This window comes from Adiantum capillus-veneris, chromosome 30, assembly GCF_014529385.1.
Source record: "Adiantum capillus-veneris isolate H3 chromosome 30, ASM1452938v2, whole genome shotgun sequence".
Lineage (NCBI taxonomy): Eukaryota > Viridiplantae > Streptophyta > Polypodiopsida > Polypodiales > Pteridaceae > Adiantum > Adiantum capillus-veneris.
In genome coordinates, this window is record NC_140960.1 from 61,208,135 (window position 1) to 61,218,859 (window position 10,725).

General features: G+C 38.0%; 1 pseudogene; it reads right to left on the reverse strand.

Annotated features, from left to right (window-relative positions):
• Positions 1-1,341: 1,341 nt before the first annotated feature.
• LOC147418057 (uncharacterized) lies at positions 1,342-2,191 on the reverse strand (annotated as a pseudogene).
• Between the last annotated feature and the right edge of the window lie 8,534 nt (positions 2,192-10,725).

The following is a 10,725-nucleotide window of genomic DNA, read 5'->3' on the forward strand; positions in this document are numbered from 1 at the left end:
TAAAATCTCTGTAAAAAAACTGGTTGTTTTTGGGGCGCTGCTCTACGACAACTTTGGTTTTTCTTTAGGTCTTTTATGCTGCTTTGCTTAGCATGACAGTACTTTGTTGGGACGTAATATAGGGGGGCTTTACTGAGCATCAAAAAGCCTTGTGATTTACTTGAGAATGTCGCTTTTGCATAGGTGTTTTCAGCACTATCATAAGAAGCCGTGTATAGGCCCTGTTGCACATCGTGGCAACATGCTTGGTCTTGACTTTATGCGGTTAAGGATATACATTACATTCACTTGGGCGGATGTTTCTCCTTTTTTAGCTTTGAGTGTGGTACTAGCACTTTAAATCATGATATATTTTTTTCCTTAATCTTCATGGTTCGCCAGGCCTGGCTTTTATCAGGGCTCCTTGTTACTTGGTTTTCTAAAGAGAGATATATGGTTGGTGATATACAAACAGTGGGATGGTTTAGATTACATTTACCATAATGGGCATCTAACCTAAAACAAACTTAAACAAATCTTGATACTTTATGAGAACTATAAATGGAATTTATAAAAAAACTTCTTGTATAAACATCATAAAACTGATGAATTTTTTTTTATAAAGGGGGATCGATTCGGAAACTTGGATTAGAAGGGGTGATGGCCTTCTAATCAAAATTATATTCTTTTATTTGAAACTTTGGGGTTTTTATAAGTAAGAGATAGCATCTTTATATAAATACTATGGACTAAGCTTGTAAGTTAAAAAAAGTTTGTAAGGTGGACATGGATAACAACTAGTATAGTCCATTGATACCTATAAAACACATCCAAGGCTAGCATATTTGTTGTCTTTTTTGGATGGATGCAGGTAAGGACTCTCTTATCTTGGAAGGTTTTTTTGGTTGTAGCAAGCTATCCAACATTGGAATACACATTCACCTACTGCTTGGGAAGTTCTTCTGTTAATTGAATACTGGAATGGGGCTTCATTCTTCCAATCATTGAACAAAGATAATTCTAAGACTGATTTTTTTTTGTACTTATCATTTCCATTCTTCTAAAGTCAGTTGTCTTTTGAATGTAAAAAGTTCAATTATGTTGTATTATTTATGATAAAACAGCTACGCACAAACACATCCATGAGAAGAATTTCTAATGTATGTACATATATACATTCCTATATGTATGTGTGTGTGTATATGTATATCACATGTATGTATATATATAATTACATACATAAACACATGTATGTGTATACACACACATGTGTGTGTGTGTGTGTGTGTGTGTGTGTGTGTGAGAGAGAGAGAGAGAGAGAGAGAGAGAGAGAGATAGATAGATAGATAGATTGGATTATCGTCCACGGAGGTCATATATGACCTATGGGACCAAGAACACAACATTACAACGATTCATTCTCAGTGTGTGCTGATACATATCAGTTAAGGACTGAGGGTCCATCAAGAGGGTAGGGTAGGAGAAAACAAACAAAAACCTAAGGGTCGGCTGGGGGGAGAGCTGGTTTGGGATTTCGGAATTCCTGGATGATCGCTTTGCCACCTCGATAGATTGCCCATTTTCCTTGCTTACGCGCTTCATGCACCTTCTTAAGCTCACTCGCTTTACTCTTGAGTTGATTCATGGTCAATTCTTCTGCAATCCAAAGCTTGGTTTCTTTGAGAAGGCGGGACTGACGTAGAAACTTCACTCGCTCCTCTTTGTTCTTGAAGGTAAGAACACAATGCCCGGGACGCACATGACGATGTGTATCATTGATCCAAGCGACATTCTCTGACTTGATGTTGATTGGCTCAATAATGTTGTTAAGTTTGATGATTGCCTCTTCAAGGGTGTCCTCAACAGTGCACCACTGCAAGGGGAGCCCACCGATGCGTACCTTAAGAGCATTATCTTCTTGAGATTTTTGTTCGGAGATTTCCTTTGTTACACACGTCTTTACTTGGGCAATGGTTGTTGAGTGAACTTGGCTAACCTTTGCCTCAACCTCCTTTACCTTGTCGGTGGTGAGGTCAGCCATAGCCTTGAATTGTTCTTCTAATTTGCACAGGCGAGATTTGAGTTCAAAGTTTTCCTCCAAGACTCGATCAAGATTTGCTTGCAACTGCGTGATGCAATCAAGTTTGCTAGGGGCTGCCAGCACTGTTGCAAAACTCGGTCTTGTTTTGGCGGGGGTCTTTGGAGTAGCCATCCCTGTGCTTGATGGGATAAAAGCGAACCAACCACTGACTCGCAAATTCTAGAGGGAAAACCCTTTGAGAATGCTCAAGGCTTCAACCTTTGAAAAAGTTATGAACTTCAGAACTGTGAGAAGGCTTGAACTGTGTCGTGACCTGCAGATTTAACTATGTCGAGTATCTTCTGGAGGGCACCACGACCTGCTGTACTTCGCAGGGCTGAAGCCGAAAACCAAAAACCAATGCCGGAAAAACCTCTCTAATGCCCAAGGCTACAACAACCTTTGAAAAGGTTTTTTTTTTTTTGAGTGTATCGGGACCTGCAGACGCCTCCCCTGTCGAAAAACAACAGCGTAGAGTGGAAGCTCGTGCTGCGGGTGTGCTCGCCCCTGCAAGGGTGCACAATGCTTGGAATCTCTCCCTGTCGAAGGGCACCACAGCCTGCTGTACTTGGCAGGGCTGAGTCCGGAACCCGGACTGAGGCCGTCCTCGCAGGGCTGGGGCAGAGCCTCGCACAGAGCTGCGTGGGCTGTTGAGGGGGGCTAGGCTAAAGCTTAACGCCTCCCCCAGGGCAGCCCTTCGCCTAGGGGGGGCTGAGGTAGACGATGTTGGTCTGCTCTAGTCTGCGCTAGGGTTACGAGAGAGAGAGAGGGAGAGATTAATATTGTCATCGAAGGTGATAGTATGACCTATAAGACCAAATCAAACATGTCAAATGATTTATGCTAGGTTGAATAATGGCTCTCGATGCTTGAGGATTATGGAAACAAGGGTGACAATTAAGCATCCATGAAGTACTTGGGAGGCTAAAAATGTGAGGAAAGCAAGTTTAAATGTGATGAAAATGGAGCACTCAAGTTGGGTAGGAAGCTAAGCCTACTAAACCTTCAAGGGGTGTAGTGTATGCGCAATAACCGAGAACACTTCCCAATTGTCCCAATACAATGTTTCATATCAAAGGGAGTGGGAGCTAATTTGGATCACTGGTTAAGTGCAAAGTGCAGATGATAAGATAGGCTCAAAAATTTAAAGGTGAGTTCAATAGATCATCTCCCCATGCACATGACAAGATAGTCTCAAGAATTCAAAGGTAAGTTCAGTAGATCATTTCTCAAAGATTAACATGATTTAGCAATTGACGGACATATAGTAATTTGGATTGTTATAATATAATACAACTTCACTATTTAGGTTGATATTTGAAGTTTTCAGTCATCACCATAGTATGATTAAGGTTATCATGATTTAATGTCACTCTCTCATATCATCATTCATTATCAAAGCATTAGTAAGTGTATGTTCATGATGATGAAGTGTGGGATATCACTTTTAAATAATGATTTCTTGGTATGAAAATTTATGCTCCAAAGACATGGGTCTCCTACTTCATTAAGATGCTGATGGCACCGCTCTAATTTCCTTCTTACAAGTACATTTAACTTGAAGTCTTGTGAAATTTGATTAGGTTTGGTTCCACCCACCAAGTTCCAACACTATCTCTCATCACATAAGGCCTACGAGTTTGAACTTTCTTGCCTCTGTCTCTCTCTCTTTCTCTCTCTCTCTCTCTCTCTCTCTCTCTCTCTCTCTCTCTCTCTCTCTCTCTCACACACACACACACACACACACACACACACACACACAGAGGAAAAGAAAGTGTGGCCAGTCAATGTGAATGTTGGATGGTTGAAAATCATTGATGTTTTCTTTACCTCACTCTCAATCTCATGTTCACCTAGCTAAAGTTTGATTATAGTATTTACTTGAGGTTGCATTGTCTGTAAGTTAGAGCTTCAATTATGAAATAATCATGGAAACACTCTTTTATTTTTATTATTACAAAGTGATCAAGAGAAAAATCATGTCTCTTTTCTTTTTCAAACATTGATAGGTAGATAAATAAGGCCAAAGAACCTATCCATGCCATTAACAAAGCCCCCTACGATGCACACACATGGTGCATCAAATATGTCCATTATCTAACACAACACATAGATGAACAAAGAGTTAGGTAACCAGGCATCTTCAGGGCAAGTTAATTCAAAAATTCACAATGACACTTTATAGAGTTTTGCATATTCCTTTGTAATGAACAAAGGTGTATGTGAAGATCCCCTTTTTCTTAGAGAGAGAGAGATATAAACTCATGCATCATCTTTCTTGGCTAATTGAACAACAAAATCTTAGAAATTATGACTGGAATACTATGTGATATGCAAGTCTGCAAATCCTCATAAATTATACACCATGTACACCATGGTTATACATCCCATCTATATAGATCCTACAATAATTAGGCCATGTTACAAGCAAAAAAATGTATCACCTCTAAGTCATTTTCCAACCAATGAACATCAAAGAATAACTAGCTCAATGGAGTAATAAGAAACTTAAAGTAGCCAACAATTACTTTATGTTTCAAAAAATCTATAAATATAAACACATTGATGTGGGTGGATTTTCAATGGATTGTCTTCTCAGAGGGTTTAGATGTCATCTTCTCCATTTTCATATATGAGATGTCACTAATGATAGTTAGTTATTATAGTTGCCTTAGCGTATCTTTGGAGGATTACCTTAGTTAATAATGAAACATCCAAGAATATATTTGGGATTACCTCATTGATGCATAGAGAATGTTTTCACATGTTTCCACCTTGGGGAAAGATGACGGAGGAGAGTGTCACAGACTTAAGCCTGGTTTCTAATTAGCCGTAACAATGCGCGGGTCACATACTAGTACTACTTTATGGAGCTTAAATATTTCAAGAAAGGAGAGGAACTCCGTATGTCACACATTTTTTTCCCCCCCACCATCGGCACGGGGAAGGTATTAGGGAGAAACTATACACATATCATGTATTTACAATTGTACATTGTTGTACATTAGACCCTCCGGGGGCAACCATGGGAACCAGCCCCCCAATAGGAGAGGAGAATACACCCAAGAGAACAAAACCCATGATCCTCTAACCCTCAACCTTTGGGTTATATCGCAAAGGTCTCACCAACTGATCTACAATTCTTGGGCTCACACATTAGTTCTCTTCAAAGTAAACTTTACAAAACATTTAATGCAATCAATAATGAAGGGTCCTCTAAGTTTTTTTTTTTTTTTTTTTTTTTTTTGGGGGGGGGGGGGGGGGGGGTTATATCTACAATCCATCGTCAAAGGTGGTGGTGGGGGCTAGACCAATCGATGGGCTGATTTGAAACCACTAGTTAATAAAGAATCCCCTAGATGATAAGATGCACTTTATGTGTGAAACACACCACAATGGTAAAGAAACTCCCTTACAATAGGATACACTTCAAGTAGAAAAGGTAAAGTGATAAATGGTTGAATGAAAGATAAATGTACAATTTATATTCATCTTGTATAACAAATTACAAAGGACCAGTTCAAATTGATATGTGGTTTTGTGTACAATTGATATCTTTGTTAACCATCGTTGCCAAACAACTTCAACATGTGTATGTCTTCTTAACAAGTAGAAATTCAAGACATAAGTTGTCTCAGGATCCTCTACTTTGTTCACAACCGTACTGGAAGTATAACTCCCCTTGTTTCTTGCACACAACCATCCCACTAGCCATGGAATTATTGTGCCTTTTAAGAAGCGTTGAAGTTGTTCAGGTGTTTGTGTCCAAAATTTTGAAAATATGAGATAATTTTTCGGCATGTACGTTCCACATCACTCTATTTGGAGTATCATAAAAGATTGATATGGTGCTAGCACGTAGATCCTCAAACATCCTCCAAACCAAAGTCAAATTCTTATGGTAAATTCTTTTATAGCTAATCGTAATATTTGGATTTTGACAATTCTTATTGCTCATAAACATCTTGAAATTTGAATAATGCCTAGAAAAGCACATCTCAAGTATATGTTGAGCTTTGGTTAGGTTATAGCAACTCCATATCCAAGGTTCAAAAAAATCAAAACAGAAGTCCAAGAAGCTTTTGCATCATGGCACACCACATGATAAAATTCATCTTTGTCGTTGACAATTCGCATGTGCTTGGTCCATGATGGAACAATATCACCTTGCCACATTTTAACTGAATGAAGTAGTAAACCTTCTATATCTAAGATAAGAACCCTCCATTGTTGCTTCAAGGTAAGTAGTAACTGAGTAGGGAGTGGTAAAAGACTTCAATGAGGCCCCATAAAAGTTTGAATAGAAGAGTTTTCTCTTTCAAATGAATTATTCCACTCTAAAAACAAGATATTTCTCTCTTTTGGCTCCAAAAAGAAACAAAAAATGTTTAGTTGATATTATTTTTAAACCTTAAAACAAAATTGATGATTTTAGCATTCAACATTTGATCACTATAGACATCCAAAAGAATCTTAAATTGGCATCACAATACTAAAAAACCTTCTGATTATGAGAGTAGGACAATTTGTCAATACACAAGTAAATTTTAAAGATCTCCAATTCAATTGATGCAATTGGTCTAAAAATCAATGGCAAAGTACAATTAGGTGACAATTGGTCTAAAAACCAATGGTTAAATATCAAGAAAGCCTCAAACACAGAGAATAATCTTTGTGGGAATTGTTTTTAATTGCAAGTATACAAAATTTTCCAAAGTAACCCATGGTTGTTCTTAGAGGTTTCTTCTTTCATCTAAATGAAATGGTCTAAATCCTCTATGAAATACTCCTTCAAAAAATAATATGGATGAAATCTGCAAGAAACCATGATGAAGCGAGTGTTTTGAATCAAAATACAAATATCATTTACAAAACTCTGTATTGAAAAGTAAACATGATTTCTAGTGAGTAGTATACTCCTTAATGTTTTAGAAGATTGTGATTATTTACTAGCTTCTTCACAAAAGCCTTGGCTATTATAGCCTTCAACGATTGTGTGGCACAACCCAACTTCCTTGCTAAGGATATTAGTTGTGTTCCCTTCATCATATCAATATTGGTTTTTTCTTTTTCCATATTTCTACTATTTGTTCCTTCTAATCTCCTTTTCCCTACTTGGATTAGTTGACTCCTCCTGCTTAACAAAAAGGTCTTCTAGTTTATTTGTGGTTATCTCGCTTTAAGACCATCTTGAGTTTCGATCTTTCCTATAGTTAATGAGACCTTTGTATTCATTGTCATTGGAAATTGGGGCTTGTCCATAATGATTAGATCCAATGAGCTCACACACGTCTTTGCTCTCGTCAAATTGCAACAACTATGGGAGAAACTCTTCTATGAGAACATTATCAACCATATTTTCTTCATCACACTTTGAAGAAAATGTGCAATTATTTGTAGGTGAAACACAACATGTGTATGGAGAGTCATCAGCAAGAATTGTTCTACATGGATCACATTCAAAAAATGTAGATATTTTTTCCAATGGCTTAAACATACCTGGAACTTGAGTATTGTTTGGTCTAAATAATTTCACACCTTCGGGAACATATCAAGATTCTTGAGACCAAACTACAAAAAATGGTAATATATCTCCTCTACAGTGCTTTGAAGCATTCTCAACATTTGGTAAACATTAGCTTCTCTAGCTGTTGACCAAATCCCAACATTGAATCTCTTCAACATGGTCTTGAAAAAGTGGATGCACCCTTATTGTAACACAATATGCCTTCGTGAATCATACTCAATAGATTCATGAATTGATGATGGTTGTTAAATTTGTTTCAATAGTAGACATTCAAGCCCAATATTACTTCTAGCATGGATTTGTTGGGAGTTGATGAAACCAAAGTAGTTGCATCAACACCACTCTCTTGCACATCCTTTATTGATTGGAAGTTTTCACCCATGGCTTCCTTCGATGAAAGATGCAACAAAGAGGCCTCAGATATTTGCATTTGATTATCAGTAATTGGATTCAATTCTTCAAGTGAGACCTTTGTGGATACATGTGGAAGGCTCTCATTAATATCTATTGGATTGAAGAATTCCTTATCTATCCCGCCCTCAAACCCTGGATTCAAGAAAAAAACATTAAATTATCGCACAATAGCCTCCTAGAGGATGACATGATTATTGACATCCACCTAATCATCACTTTTTCTCAAAGATTACTCTCCATGTCTATTATGCAAGAAAACAAAACTTAGAGGGTAAATCTATCAAAAACTTCAGTATTTTAAATTTTCTACTTACATATCAAGGACATGAAAAGGCTAAGGATATAAGCCCATAGTCCTAGATATTTGTAATACTATCCATTCAATGGATACTATTAAGTAAGTTTTGTAATGATGGGTGCATCATCGATTCACCACTTTGCCAATCTAAACAAGTTCTTGGAGGAGAGAAAGGAAATTCTCAATCCACAACCAGTCCACGTTAAGCAAGTTCTAGAAGGGAAATTTCATCATCCTATATTTAGTGCTTAGATTTTTAAAAAATATTTAAAAATGTTTGGTGCATCCTAAATCCACCACTTGGTCACTCTAAACATAGTGCAAAAGGGGGAATGCATCCTAAATCCACTGCCTTCCCATTCTATATAGTTTGTGCAATGAAGGATGCATAAAATCGAGTTCGTTCTAATGACATCGGGAATGGTTGTGTGCAACCTATATATTGAATCAAAACATCTTAAATCCACCACTTGGCCAATCTAAAAAGCATGAAAGAGTAGGTACTAGCTCCATTAAAGATTCAATCATAGTTTTTGACTTGTCCATCAATCTAAGGTCCACCACTAGACCAATCTAAATGTCTTCTGTCAGAGTAAGTGTATTCTAGATCCACCAAAAAAACAAGACACCAGTTATCACATCCTTGATCCACAATAAGTGGTCATTTTAAGAAACTGTAGAAGCTTTGGTGCACTTTAGATCTATCACTTGGCTGTTCTAAAACGTTTTAGAGCACATGTTTTTTCTTAGATGTATTACTTGGATATTTGAAGTTCAAGTTTTTGTTGAAGAGTAAGGAAATTCTTAATCCACCACCAAGACACTTTTAGAAAGGTGCGAGAAGGAAAAGTGCATCCTGTATTTAGTACTTTCCCTTTTGAAACAAATTAAGGAGGGCTTGATGCATCCAAGATCCACCACAAGACCATTCTAAACATGGTGGTGTAAGAGGAAAAATTCATCCTAGATTCACTATCCTTCCATTGCACTTGTCCAAGCTAAGCTCTATTGAGTTATAGAGGACCATAAGATCCACCACTCGTGCAATCTATGCTCTATTGAAACATAGAGAGCTGTAAGTTTCACCACTTGTCCAAGTTATGTTCCATTTAAGCATAGAGGAACACAAGGTTCCAATCTATACTCTATTCAAACATAAAGAGCCATGAGGTCTACCACTTGTCCAATTAGATATGCTTATTAACCACCCACGTCCACTTCTAGGGTGAAAGCATGTTAAGCTGTTGCGCTTTTTGTGCTAGTTAGAGGTTTCAAGTTAGCACATCTTCAAAAAGTTGGGCGTCCGGTAATTTTTTACAAATAATATCAAAATTTATCGGAGGTTGTACATTTGGATTCCTTGTTTCAATTGCTTTCTATTGATATATCATATGTCATAGATCTTGGAGATGTAGCTCAAGTTATTGTACTAGTTAGAATATGTCAAAATTGTGCTAGTTAGCATTGTCCGGGACATGAAAAAGCATGACAAGTTAACATGCTTTCACCCTCTACTAGTCATGGGCCGGGCTTGTCGGTCCAATAGGAAAAGGGTAAGAGTGATCGCTGATGAGAGGTGCACTCTAACAAGAACATTCAAGGGTTAGTTGGCTAAGCATGGGTGCCCAAGTGTGAATGGGCGAGATCATATAAAAGTCACCTAAACCTAAAAATCACTCATTCTCTCATTTGTGCAATTGAAGAGTGATCATGCTCCATCTCCATCTTCTTCTTCATCTCCTTGTGTGTGTATATGTGTGTGTGTGTGTGTGTGTGAGAGAGAGAGAGAGAGAGAGAGAGAGAGAAAGAGATTGTGATCGTGAATTACGACGTCATGGTAGCAGCGAGGCAGTTGAGCGCGGCACGGTGGTAGCTCCCTCTTCTTTGCGGCGAGGAATCCTCCACGAAGGCGAGTGTAGGGCAGTGAGTGACACACCCTTGCTCTCTTGAGCTTGCTAGATTAATCTGGTTGTGTGATTGCAGCTATTTGTGGCTCGCACACAGTGTACAGAAAGTCTCTTGCTTTGATATGTGCAACAGATGCATAGAATGCTCCATTCAAGCATAAGGAGCCACAAGATCCATTAGGAAATTTCAGAGGTCATTTGGAGGGCCATATGAAGAGAGAGAAAAATAGAGCGCGTCCAATGAGCATGAAGGCTACGTTACGTAGGAAAGTACATGGAAAGACTCAAAAAATAGGAAAATAGCATAAAACTTTCACGAAACTAGGATTGTAGCATAGTAATTTCCTTTCTTTTACCGAGATTTTAGGTGCTTGCATGTGGTCCCACTTCTGATATTCTCTTATGGTCATTAACGTACTGGAGGGTGACCATTAAGCCCGCACAAGATATTGGAATTCTAAAACACTTTCCCTCCTTTAGAATGCTTTCAAAGTGAATCTCCCTCCACTAAAGCTTTTCT